Below are 14,289 nucleotides of genomic sequence, written 5' to 3'. Positions count from 1 at the left end.
GGAGCTATTGAAATGCCTGTATATTTGAAAACCCTGCCACCTTTCCACATTTAGCTTTAAATGAGTTCCATCTCAACCCTTCAAATATTATCCAGAAACTAGGGATGAAGGCATAGAAATGATTAAAACCTGAATCTGCTTTCAGGAAGCTCTTAGTTTAGTGCCTTAAATATAATTTATCATATTAATTTGCCATACTAGGACTCCAAAAGAACAGAGCCCTGGACCAATTCACTTTGATATAAGGAATCAAGTCAGGAGAGGATCAAGAAATGGGATCTCTTGGAAAGCAGTCTTTGTAAAAGAACACATGCATGGGTCCTTGGTGTCTGGGCTGGGGTCAGGAGAGATCCAGGGGTTCAGGAAGAACAGTCCTTCTTTTTAAGGTTTGACTGGAATCCGTGTCCCTTTCTTTGTCAGATCTCTCTCTCTCTCGATAGAAGAGGCCTTAAAATGAATAAGTGAAGGAAGAGAGAGATCCTTGGTGTTCTGCACCAGCACAGCTCACAGCCCAGGCTCTGAGCCACTGGATGAGGCAAAAAGTGGAGAGGATCTTTTCCAAGCCAACGTGCCTCCCTCCAGGGCTATAAAGTTTACAGAACCTCCACCCACCCAATCTACTCCTGCACTGAGGATCAAGGAGAGATTTGCAGCCCCTTTCATGCCTCCAGGTCTGATAGCTTTAGTTCCTGAATTTCACAAAGCAATGCATTTTCTTTTATTTAAACCACGCTGTGTGGCAAAGACAGCAGGGATTATTACACTTGCCCACAATCATGGGTCACGTATGTACCAGGTTTTATAGTTTATCTCAGGGTTTCCAATCGCCTGATAATGAGTCCCTGAGAACTTTTCTGAAAATACAGATTCCTAAACCCCCATAGTTTGAGAACTTGCAGTTGGTGAATGAATCTGGTTTGCAAAAGCATTTTATTTGGTTGGAGTATTGAAAAATAAGTTGAATTTCTATACCCTTAGTTTCAAATATCTTTGCCTATGCTGATTCTGATATTATTTACTCCAGAATTCTCATAAAATAATTTTGGATTAGAAAGGATATCAGGCATCTTCCAGCCCTAAGCTCCTCCTGTTAGGAAATCGGTACCCCCAAGAGCACAAACTCTTTTCTGCCAAGGCTCCACTGAGAGAAAAGCATATATTTGTATATTAACAATTTGGAGTAACTGTGGAATCAAATGCAAAATCTGCATAGAATTTTTAAGTAATCTTCACATTTGATTTGATTAATCCTACCCACATACCCCATCATTTGTGTCACTGGTGGAGGAACCAGGCCTTTTAAAGGCCTCGTCTGGTTTCCAGCTCCTTCCTTCCCAGAGCTGTGGCTGGAGAACGAGGCCAGTCCCACCCAGGCCTGTGCTCATCGCCATTACAGGGAGTTTGCACCAGCACTGAGATGACCAGCAAAGTCTCCAACAAAATCATGACCTCAGTCTGGAGCTGACATCAGCCTTTCCCTGGAATCTTGAGGGCTCATTTTTATGCTCAACTCAAAATGGGAAACAGCTTTTTTTCATCACTTATGAGGATGAAACAAAAGGAAACACATTGACAAGGCATCAGATAAACTGTTAGACTGAAGCAAAAGCTCAGTCAGGTAGGCCTTTCCAGTATATAAAACGTTGTTGTTTAGATTCAGTTGGAAATGTGATTGAGTGTCCCTGGCACTAGAGTTGGAAACCAAGGACTTAGAATAAGATATTAATGTGGTGATCTTAGAGGCCAGTTAAGTGTTGAAGGTACAAGTTGGTAATAAGTGGTAAGGATGCTGTAGAGGGTCTGGTTTTAACTATAGGTGAAGAGAGCTTTTTATTTACTCATTTAATCATTTGTTTAATCATGTAACAAATACCAGGCCCTGTGCTGGTCTCAATTGTGTAAAATGACTAAGACATGATCCATAAATACCAGGAGATGGAGGGAGGCTGGAAAAGATAACCTTCCATGATAACGAAAATAAATGCTGTAGTGGAAATCTGTACAAAGAGGCACAGTCAGTGAAAACATTGCCAAGGATGTCTAGAAGCTTACTACAGAAGCTCCCACATCAGCAGTAAGGTGCAGCGTAAAAAGCACTCACTCTGGTATCAAATAGATCTGGATTCAGACACCAACCTCGCCATATTTTAGCTATATAACCTCTCTGCTGTTAAGTTTTCTTACCTGTAAAATGGTCCAAATCACCCTTACCTCATCAAGTTGAGGATGTAGAACAAATTAGATTATTTGTAGAAAATGTCTGGCGCAGCCTCTGGCCCAGATTAGAAGCTCAGTGTATGCTAGTATATACTGTGATGTGGTCTTCTAAGAGCTACATACCAGGAAACTCTAAGCTTGAATGGGGAACGCAAACATTCTAGTTGCTGATATATATTTTCCTCCACTGGAAATTAAGAAATTGGTATTTTTTTTGTCTATATGCCAAACTCTTGTAAGTTGAGGTAGCCTTTCAGAGCCAACTTAATTCTGAATACTCTGACAAAACAGAGGACCTCTCCAGGCAGGAAATCCACATCTTCCTATAGTCCATTTCTGAATCAATAAGAAGTGATTCCAACATGAGGCAAAAGTTAGAAACCTCTGTCTTAGGTCTTTCAAGCTCATATTCTCCAGACCCTTCCCAACAGGTCCAGAGATTGCTTACTGGCTCCCCTGGTATCCAGGCACAAATAACTAGAACAGTTCAACCCTAGTATCTCCCTGGAATTTACTGAGAGATTGGGTGACTTAAAGATGAATTTCTCAGTTGCACCATCTCTTAGCAGGAACAGGCTTCTGACCGGGCTGCTGCAAATATGTGCAGTTGTGCACAGCACAAGGATGCTTGGCAAAGGAGAAGAGGCTGAAATTACAGCCTAAACTCTGCTTGCCATGATGCTACCCTGGCTTTGAGCTTGGTGCAACTAGAAGGGGAAGAGATGCCTATTTCTAATTCTCAGAAAGGAGTTGAAGGACTAATAGTGTCCCTGGTTCAGGGTCAGGCCTGCCTGAGACAAAGGCAAAGGGAGATCCAAGAATCATCTGCATTAGAATTACCTGAAATCTTATTAAAATACACATTCTTGGGCTCTCATTCCAGACCTAATGAATCTGATTGCTGGGGACGGGGCATAGAAATCTGCTTTCACAATATCCCAAGTGGTTTCCATCAAACTGACATTTGATGACCACTGGCTTAGGGTATGGGATGGTCTTTCAATAAAAATAAATTGAACACCTCCTACATGCCAGGCCCATGCTACCTTTCAGGGATACAGGAACAAATAAGAACTTGCTCCTTCATCAAGCATCCTGAGTTAGTGGGAGACATAGACAAAAAGTTTGAGTCCCAGAAGCCCAACCCATGACCTCTGCTGGGGTTCAGATGGATCTGGCACATTCAGAGAACCAGTGAGCAGTCCCTGAGGTCTCTACAGGAAGAACTGAAGCTCCTCCCAGGAGAAAAGTCATCTCAGGGAAATAGGAGCCAGGCACCACAAGCCTGACCCACGAACAAAGCCTCCATTGTCAGGAAGGAGGAATGATTTGGGGGACAGCTTGGTGTCTGACACATGTTTGTGGGCCAAAGCCCCAAGGCCCAACCCCTGTTTATGTCCTGTGATTATATATCTGAGTCCCAGGAGAAGCTGGGGGAATATGCACTAAAACAGAAAGAGCTGTTTCCCTGCAATCCATATAAGCTATTTGGGCAGAAGTAATGTGACTTTGGGGCCCCAGTCATTGAGCATACACACAAAGGGAGAGGCATTTTTTGCCAGTGCACAGAACAACAACTCACAGCTTTGGCACCTCCTCTGCCCTTCCTCAGCTGGTGCCCAGTGGACACAGCTGTGCCCAGGGGAGAGGACACTGTCTAGCAAACAGATGCTGGGGCAGCAAAGGAGGGAAAGCCTGCAGGCACCAGGTGGAGACTAGCTAGACTTGTCTGTGAGCACATGTCAGGCACCTCAGGAAACGTCCACAAATACTTGGGGAGTGTTTGGGGGCAGCTAGGATCAGATATTAATGGCATTAGTGGGTGAGAGGGGGCTGGTGGTAAGACCTAAAATCATGGGTAACAGACCCAGAAGATCAGGTGTCTCTTCATTTGTCATCTTTGTTGTAGAAAGAAGTTGGTGCCTAATCAGAGTAACTTCTAATTTGTAGCCCAGACCAAGCATTTGGAAAGGCCCTGAGGCATGGGCACTGGGATGGGGCAGAGTGTTGAGAGGAAAGTATAGCAGGATAGTAAGAAGCTAGAAAAATCCCCAGGCAACTGGAATGAGGAAACTGAGACAAGAAAATTAAATAAGACCAAACAGTTTGGGCAGCTTGCAGCCAGCTTGTGAATTGCAAGGCCTTATCTTCCCTAACCCAGGACACTTGAGAGCAAATGGTTCATACCCTTCTTCCTAATCAGAGAATACATAACTTAAATCACCCTGGCCTGGGAAATAGAGAACAGGGACCCAATTAATGCCATTTGTGCCAGCTAAGCCCAAGGACAGATCAAGTTGGGGAACAAATAATAAAAACCCATTAAAGCCAGACAGACCTAAGATAAAAGTAAAACAGACCAAAGAATAATCCAAAACCTCCTTATACACTCATTTTAATGTATTAGCATATTTAAAATGCACCTGGAAAACTGATGGATATTTTACTGAAACCTTCTCCTAAGATTCTTGCCTGCAAGAAAAAAAAAAATGCATGAAAAGCCCTCAGGAGAAAGACTCAATGTGGGCTCTCTCTAGAGCATGCCCATGCCCCTTCCTTGGCATGAAATTTTTATTTCTTTCTAATTTCTAAGGATCCCCATGAGACTTGCAGTCAGGGGAGCGGTGGGCAGTGAAAGCTTGACCCGGGCTCACCCCCTGATCTTGTCTCCAAGACCCACTTTTGCTCTGATTTCCAGTGAGCTAGAGCAGCCTGGCCTTGGCTCACTTCTTTCCTATAACATTCCTAGAGAGCCAAAGCAGAGCACCGCCTAGGCTCTCCCCGGTTGTTTCTTTCTTTGTTTCATTGTCCTCAGCATTAATAAACATACTCTCAAACCCATCTGGGCTCGTGTTGCAAAATCTTTCCTACACAAAGTCAAGGACCCACATACAACAAGCTGGTCTGCGGCAGACCTGCTCCAGGCTGGGCCTTGTCCAGGAACAAAAGGACCCTAGAGTCCTAAGGGGGAGAAGGTGAGGGTCATTTCCTTTGCTCACTTTGGAAGGTCTAGCACATTCTGGCCCCTGCGCACCTTTCCCCACTCATCTCACGTCACCCTGGCCCTTACTCTCTTTGCTCCAGCCATGTGGAACTTCTCTCAGTTTATTCCATGGCACCATTCTCTTTAGCTTCCTATCCTGTAAACATGCTGTTTCAGATGTTTCAGATGCTCCGTCTCCACTTCCTCCTGGCCAACTCCTACTAATCTTTCAGGTGGCAGCCAAAATGTCACTCACTCGGGTGGACCTTTCTGGCGGACCAGTTTAGTGTATAGGCCATCAAATGCAGTTCATAAACTCAGATGTGGCGACAATGTAACTCTTTGCGGTGATGGAAACTGAATCTCAGGTTTCGTTTGGGCTCAGCCGGTAACTTGCACTTGGATCAAAATCCCAGGCATCTGGTCACCAGTCATCTGATTACCCAGGAATCTATCTACTGAGATGTCTGTATCATCAGCCAGGAGCTCTCTTGGCTGCCCCAATGCCGTTTGCTGCTTCTGTGCCAAGTTTGGGGCACGGGGGCTTTTGTGAGGCTCTGTGGTCCCATGTGCCTGGAATCAAGCCCACTACATGCGATCATTTCTCCTTTTTCTCTTGCTTCCATTCTGAAGGAATCATTTTCTGGTTCAGGGAGAAGTTGCTCTCAGCTCAAATCCTATTCTGCTCAGTGGTTGTTGACTTCTTTCCTAAAATTTTATTATTTCCATGGATACAAAAATAATAAAATGAACATCTTTATAAACTATACTATATAAAAATTGTTATTATTTTTCCATCATTGTTTCCTCACCTCTAAGTCTTTTAAAAATAAGGGCCCTCATCTACATAACCACAACACTAGGGCCACATCTAACAAAATTATCTATAGTTCCACAAAATCATCTAATATCTAGCTCACATTCAAATCCCCCAAATGTTCCATTCCCCCCCTTTTTACTTTTGGCTTAAAAATAAAAACCAGGATCCAATTAAGCATCACACATTGCATTATCTCTTTATATCCTTCTAGTCTATTTTAACCTAGAAATATTTCCTTTACCTTTTTATGTCCTCGCTGTTGTTACTTCATGATGTTGACATTTTTAAAGAATTCATGTCAGTTTTCCTAAGGGGCTAAAGGTTTGGAAACTAAAGCCAGAAAACTGTGCTCCAAACTTTCCCTGAGGCAAAAAGTTTAACCAGGCCATCCTGGTTTCCTCAGGATTGAGGGTTTTCTTTTACTGGGGAAGGTTAATGCCAAAATCAAGAAAGTCCTGGACAAACCAGGATGAGTTAGTTACCCTCAGGAAAGGAGGCACAGAATTGGGTGTTTGTTTGAATGGTTTTAAGGCACAGAGTAAAACCCTAAAAATGATAGTTACCCAGTATTATGGAGCTGCACTTGATGGATAGATGCTTGCATAGCACCCAGTGGTTACCCTTTGGCAACACTCATCATATTTTTGACTCCGATTATTGTCTGCATTTCCCAATAGATAGTAAGCTCCATGAAGGCAGGGACATGTATGTCTTTCTCATTACTCTAATCCAGGGGTGGGGAACAGCCCGTCTGTCGGCTGTATCATTTGGTCTGGTCCTGCCAATGCAACCGCAGGCGGGCCTAGAAATTCAATAAATCTAGGAGCTTTTTTCATAGCTAATTTTTAAGTTGATAATTTTGTATGGCCTGTGAATGATGTTATAAATATCCAATGGGCCTTGGCAGAAAAAAGGTTCCCCACTCTTGCTCTAATCTCACTGTATCTCCATAGTAGCCTATATATAGTGTTTATTAAATATTTATTAAATGAAGAAATAATTGAATGATGTCAAAGTATTTTAGAATTAAATGTATTAGAATTCAGCATTTTCTGAATGCCCAGCTAAAAAAATTTTAAGCAGTAAGACTGCAGCCCTGGTTGGTACTCTCCGTAACTCTAATCAATGAATATTAATAGGTTATGTGGCCTGCATGGAAATCATAACAAGCATCCTGTACAATTGTCTTGGCCATCCAGGTGAGACTCTGGAAGTTTAAGTAATCTTCAAGATCAAATTTAGACCTTAGCTTCTAAGTCCTCAGAGGCTTCATGCAGATATGAATCTCTCAAGGCCTTTAAATAATTGGTGCCTGAAAGGCCAAGTAGGAGAGGCTGGGGTTGGGGAAGCAGTTGAAATATGGTGTAATTCTGGATCTGGCCTAAACTTCAGGTTGGCACAAGGTCAAGTATGGCCTTTGGGAATTTTTCTGGACTGGGGATTTGGTGAAATATTTGAAGTAGCAATGGGTACCTGATTGTAAATAATTCAGCTGGAGGCTAATCTGGGCTGTAGTCTTGAAGGGCCCAGTGCCCAAGACTGACAAGGTCCAAGTGGAAGACACCACATCTCAATGCATTCTTTCTCAGTCTTTTCTCCCTCCCAAAGGAAGCCTTGTTTGGGACACCGACTAAATCAAAAAGGGCTGACTTTGTGGCAGGAATACTTCGTTAGATGCTCACCAAAGAAAGAGGTGTTAGGGTCATTACAAAATATCAAAGAAAGACTTGATACACAAGAGCATTTAGAAAAGAAAAGAACTTAACTGTGAAGTTCTGAGATTTTTTAAAAATCCTGAACATCAACAGAGTACTTTTTATGTGTCTCTCACAGTAGGGTGAGCACTGAGGTACTGAGAAGACACCAAAGTACTGTAAAGAAGATAAAGGGAATGACCATTCATGAAGCAATTAGTTTGCCATGCACATGAGCTCATTTCATCCTTGCAGCAGTCCTATTGAAGTATTGTTTGGGGAAGCTGAGGTTTAGCAAACTTAAGTGAATTGTTAAAAGTTATATGTCAGGGATGTGACAGAGCATGAACATTGATACCTGTGCTGTCTGACTCCAAATCTACACCTTTCCCACTACACCACACTGCATTCTTCTGGAGATGCAATGGGATCAAGGTCTAAACAGACTCAGAAGTGGGGGAATTATTAAATCCAGGTGAAGAGCACAGTCATTGCTGTCATACTGTTTGAAGGGTCCTGGGAAGATACTTTTGCTTTCCAATTTTCTCTCCCACACCTACCACACTGCCTGAAATCCTGGCATGCATTGCTTTGAGATGAATATTGGGGTGATGCCTCTCAGAACCATTCTAAATGGGGCAAGTTCCTCTGTACTCTTCCTCTCTGTGACCTCCATTCTGATATGTTCCAGATGCTCCAGCAGCTTCATTTCTCAGTATTAGCTGTGAACTTGAGAGCATTGTGTTTTCCTGTCTCTTTGGCTTGATTGTCTTTCATTCTTGGAGGGGGGGGGAAGGATGCAGATAGCCTGGAGGGTGGCCAGATTTTTCATTTTGCAATCTCCAGCCACAGCTGCTAAAGAAAACTTATATTTTGTTTTATTCAGTAGGGAAAACATGTTTTGCCTTGCACTCTTGCGTAATCATGAAACATCTTGGGTAGCTTAGCTTAAAACTTCTCTCCATTGTCACATTTGGGCTAAGTGACATAGAAAAATGTTTACTTTGACTGTCACATGTGTTTGGATGCATTCCATGCAGGGAGTCATCTAGCAGTTACAACTAGGGCCCACTGCCTTTATCCCACATCACATTGTTCCTCGTAAATAGTCAGGGCTCAGAAAATGGTATTTGGTTACTCAAAATGGGAAACACTGGAGGGCTTCAAAAGAATTCTTCAATGCTTTCATCTGGGGTTCTCAAATTTGAGCAGACGGAAGACACAACTGGGAGATTTGTTAAAATTCAGACTGGCTCCCATCCCCAGAGCTTCTGACTCAGTAGGTCTAGGATAAAATCCAAGAATTTGCATTTCTAGTAAGTTCCTAGGTGATGCTGATGCTAATGGTTGAGGGTGGGGGTAGAAGGGCATATTTTGAGAATTTCAGCTTTAAACTTTGGTCAACCAAAGTAAGGAATTCAACACAGTACATAGGATTGGCAAAAGTTGTATACAACGGCGATGTTTAGTTTTATGCTTTGTTTTGTTTTCCTAAATAGCCAAGAATTGGTGCTAAAATGAGATAGCCACATTTAATCATTGCTGGTGGAAGGATGCTTTGGTACAAACTTTCTAGAAAATAACTGGCAGTAAATAAATATTTATAGACATTGATCTAGTAATCCCACCATCCAGGTATCCTCTAAGAAAATAATGAGAAATATGCACAAAGATTAAGGTACAGGAATATTTACTGCAGCTTTATTTAAAATGGTAGACACTTGGAAATCACATAAATATCTAAGAATTCATACACTATAATATTATTCATACAATAGAATGTTATGCCACCATCAAAGTACTTGTTACTTTAGACAGAGCACTGGGGAGGCTCCCCCATTGACCAAGATGGCTCATGGGGAGGTTCTTATACTCAGTGTGCCAAAAACTAGAAAGATAAATGGATGGGGTCCCAGTGCCCGGAAAGCTAGAAAGATAACTGGATAGCAAAAAAGCCTTTCCCTCCTTATTCCTGTAAGAACCATGGCTTGAGCAGGAAGGGGAGATGGTCCTTGAGACTGGAGTCCACCATTTTCCCAGGTTGAGCAGCACCTGAATAAAACCCCTTTCCTTTTGTACCAGCACCTGTCTCACGAGTTTGGCTGTCCTTGCAACAGGCAACTGAACCTGTGTTTTCTGGTTACAGTTTTTGGCAACACTGGTGGGATAGCGTGCATATCGGTAATTCCCGGAGGGCCTGGACTGGGGTCCCACCTGCCAGGCTGACTTCTGAGTGGAACTGTGGGGATTTCCCACCAGCTGCCAAGAGCTTTTCTAGGAGAAGTTCCCTGCACTCCTTCTCAAGGTGTCAGCTACCTGAACTCCTTGGCTGGTGAAAGGAAAGGGATTTCTGGGAAACAGTAGAACTCCAAGACTGGGAAAGTCAAACTGGTGTGCACACGAGGGTCCTCTATCCCTACTGCTTGGGCTTTGTGCCACTTGGGGTTCATGCCACTTGGGTCCAGTTAAGACCATTCACCATATCGGTTGGTAAGCTATCCCTGTCACTTGGGCTTCGTGTCATTTGAGTTCGGTCAGGACCACTTGCAGTATCAGTTGGAAGGAGATAAGATGCTAGGAGTTGCTTGTGAGCACTAGTTTTCACTAATGGAATGATGGATCTAAGTTTTATTAATGTTTCTATTTTCTCTGGGGTCTTGCTATGGTTATGGTTTTGGGTTTATACCTTCTTGCCATCAAGTGTTTTTCTGTTTTGACTCCTGAGGGGAGCCCACTGGGCCAAATTTTAGCAGATTGATCCATTTACAGCTATGATCCAATTACTAAGAAGGAAATGGTTTTCTATTGTAACACTGCTTGATCTATGTATACTTTAGACTACAGGGGAAAATGGCCCCTAAATGGTTCCCTACATTACTACACAGTCATACAATTGGAATTTTTTGCTAACAGTCAGGGAAATGGACGAAATCTCTCATGTCCAGCTGTTTATATCTTTACACAATAAGGATTCAGCCAAGAAAGGGAACAACCTAATGATGCAGAGAAGAGAATTGGCTTCAAAACCCCTCCCTGATTGTAAGACATGAAGAAAAGAAAAATTAGGAGATGAGTCTCTTTAATGCTTTGAACCTGGGGACCCAGGATTATCAGCAGGAAGATTTCCCCCCACCTCTCCACTGCTAGATAACCCTGAAATAGGGCCTAGAGGGGCAACAGCCCTACCCTTGCATGGTGAAGAAATGGCCTCCCCCTTGAACCTGGAAAGGCACCCAGTTTGGTCAGAGAGCATTCTTTCTGGAGCAGAACAATTCCCTTTGAGGCAATGCCCCGTAGGGGGCATAAGCCAGAAGGTTAGCCCGCTGGCTACTATTGGCCAATACTCCATTTTCCACTTCAGAATTGGAAGAATTCCAACCTCTCATATTAGGGAATATCCCCAGAAAAATGGCAGATCTTATCATCTCTTACTATCCAAACTGGGCAGACATACAAGCTCTCCTTAACATCCTGCTACCAACAGATGAAAGGTGGCTAGTTATATAATATGGCTAATGAAGAGGCTCATCACTTTCATCAAGAGAATCCCAATGGGACCTCCAGCCCAGCAGAGGCAATTCCCTTGACAGAGCCCATCTGGGACCCAAATAGTGAGGACTTAGCCTTCCTAGAACATTATAATAGGTGCATATTGGAAGGGCTTATGAAAGGGGTGCCTAAACAAAAGATCCTGAATATGATACAGGCCATTCAACAGAAACAAAGCCAAGATCCTTCTGAATTTTTAGAAAGGTTCTACTAGGCCTATGGAAAGCATACAGATGCTGACCCACAGGCACCAGATAATGTTCAGATGGTAAACATGACTCCGGCAAAGTGCCCTGGATATCAGAATGGAAGCTCCAATGTTTAGACAGGGCGTTGGGAATAAATCCCTCCCAGCTGGTGGACATAGCCTTTAAAGTTTACCATGCCTGGGAAACAAGGAAATTAAAGCAGTGTTCTAAGGAACAGTGCGGGGAACCAGGAAAGGTGGGACCCAAAAGTAAAGGGAAAGACCCACTAGGCGCCAATCAATGTGCTTATTGCAATGAAGAAGGCTATTGGAGAAAGGACTGCCTGAACTCAAAAATAAAAATAAAAAGGATAGAAACTCTTGCCAAAAAAATGTTAGAAAGGAATAACAAATCTGATCACATGTGAGGAAGCCCAGGGGCTCCCCTAGACACCTCCCGACCTATTATTGTTTCCCTACAGGAGCCCCAGGTACAATTGACAGTGGGGAACAAGCTAACTGACTTCCTCATAGATATGGGAGCTACATACTCAGTGCTAAGTACAAAACTAACCAAGAAAAGTTCAGCTGTAGTGATGGCTACTGGAGTGACCGGACAATTACAAAAACAAGCACTCCTTCAACTCTAGAATGCCAGCGTGGAGATCAAAAACTTATCAATGGGGGGGGGGGGGGGGGGGAGACATCTGTAATACTTTCAACAATAAAGTTAAAAAACAAACAAATTTATGCACAGATTTCTCTATATGCCAGACTGCCTCATTCCATTGTTGAGCTGAGATTTACTTTGTAAATGGCATGCACAAATAACCTTTCCCCTGAGAAGCAGCAACTTTGTTTGGGAGTCCTGATGGAACATGCTCTCCAGCTCCAGGTGCTCCTGACTCGCAAGGGAGGACCTGGAGGTGAACTCTTCCCACCTGAGATTTTCAAACAGGTTCATTGAGCCATTTGGGCTAACAAAAACCCAGGTAGGGCATTTAACATCCAATCCATAAAAATTAACCTAAAAGATGGGGCACAGATCCCACAGAAATAAAAATACCCCCTCAAGAATGAAGCTTTAGAAGGAATGCAACCAATATTGGGGAAATTCTTAAAATCAGAATTAATTCAGGCATGCCACTCTCCCTATACCACAACACCCTCATTTGCCTCACTCTGATGAACATCATTTGTATAGGATCTTAGGGCCATAAATGATGATGTCCAGGATATTCATCCTATAGTGACCATACCTTATACTTTGTTGACCATGGTGCCTGGGGATAGCAAATGGTTTTCAGTCCTAGGCTTGAAGGATGCTTTTTTCTGCATCCCAACAGATAAACAGGCTGAACTATTATTTGCTTTGGAATGGCAGGATCCAGACACTAAAGCCATGCTCCAATACTGTTGGACTGTGTTGTCACTAGGGTTTAAGAATTCCTCGACCCATATTTGGGGAAATATTAGCAAAAGATTTAAGGGATATTAAGTTGAAATAGGGAATTCTTCTACAATGTGTAGATGACTTACTACAAGCTAGCAATACTTACAAAGGCTGTTTGCTCAACACCATCACAATCCTGAATTATTTGGCAAGAAAAAGGATATAAAGTATCACCTCATAGGCCCAGATTTGCAAACAGGAGGTGACATACTTGGGATTCCAAATGAACAGGGCACTAGGAGCTTGATGGCTGATCAAAAACAAACCACTGCTGCAATAAACATCCCAGAGAACCGGAGGGAGCTTTATGGATTCTTAGGGATTACAGGGTTTTGTTGAATTTGAATTCCAAACGTTGAACATGCATCTTGGAGACCCCAGTCTGTGGGGAAGACTGAGAAAATGAACCACACAATAAAAAAGATCCTGGCAAAAAATATGCCTGAAAACACATTTGAAATAGGATCAGGCACTCCTTATTGCCTTGCTCCAGATTAGGGTAGCACCCTGAGGTGGGCTTAAATTAAGTCCTTTCGAAACAGTTTCTGTTTTAGGAACACCCCTTTAGATTTAGAACATGAATCAAAAATCAAACAATATGTACAACATTTAGGACAAACACTACAATTTCCCGTGCACTACTAGGCATACCCCTCACTAAACACTTGTTTGTCTGCGTAATAGGTCTCACCTTGGAAGCCCATCTGCACCATCTTTTGCAATATGAAGCAGTCTGCCAGCTTCGCCTTTCAGCAGTGCCGTCCTCTAGACACTGCGTACGCTGCCTTCCGAAGACAGCAATCCTCCTCCCTGGAGTAAGGGCTCCCCTCCATTCTTGACCCCTTCTTCCTTTAGTAGATAATGAGAATCTCTGGCCCCAGGGATAGCTGAGACTAGGCCCCTTGAGAGCAGGAAGAAACTGCAGAAGATGAGACCCCATCCAGGTCCACAGTTTCGAAGTGGAGAATTGTTGCCACAGACAGAGTGCCACTGGATGGAGTCAGGGGGAGGTTCTTACACTGAGTGGCCAAAAGCTAGAAAGCTGAATGGACAGGGCCCCAATACCCTGAAAGCTAGAAAGGTAACTGGATAGGAAAAAAGCCCCTTCCCTCCCTGTCCCTGTAAAAGCCTCTGGCTTGAGCAGGAAGCGGAGATGGTCTTTGAGAGGGGAGTCCATTCTTCCAGGTCACTCAGCACCTAAATAAAACCTCTTCCCATTTTCACCACACCTGTCTCATGAGTTTGACTTTCCTTGCAGCAGGCAGCTGAACCTGCTCTTTTCAGTTATACATTTAGAGAAAAATTTTAGTTATGACAGGAAATGCTTGTGTCATACTAATAAATAAAAAGCCCAATGCACAGAACTACTGTGAGCTCTGAGGGGAA

This window comes from Miniopterus natalensis, chromosome 1 (assembly GCF_054644295.1).
Source record: "Miniopterus natalensis isolate mMinNat1 chromosome 1, mMinNat1.hap1, whole genome shotgun sequence".
NCBI classification, from domain to species: Eukaryota; Metazoa; Chordata; class Mammalia; order Chiroptera; family Miniopteridae; genus Miniopterus; species Miniopterus natalensis.
Note: the sequence above shows the minus strand (reverse complement) of the source record.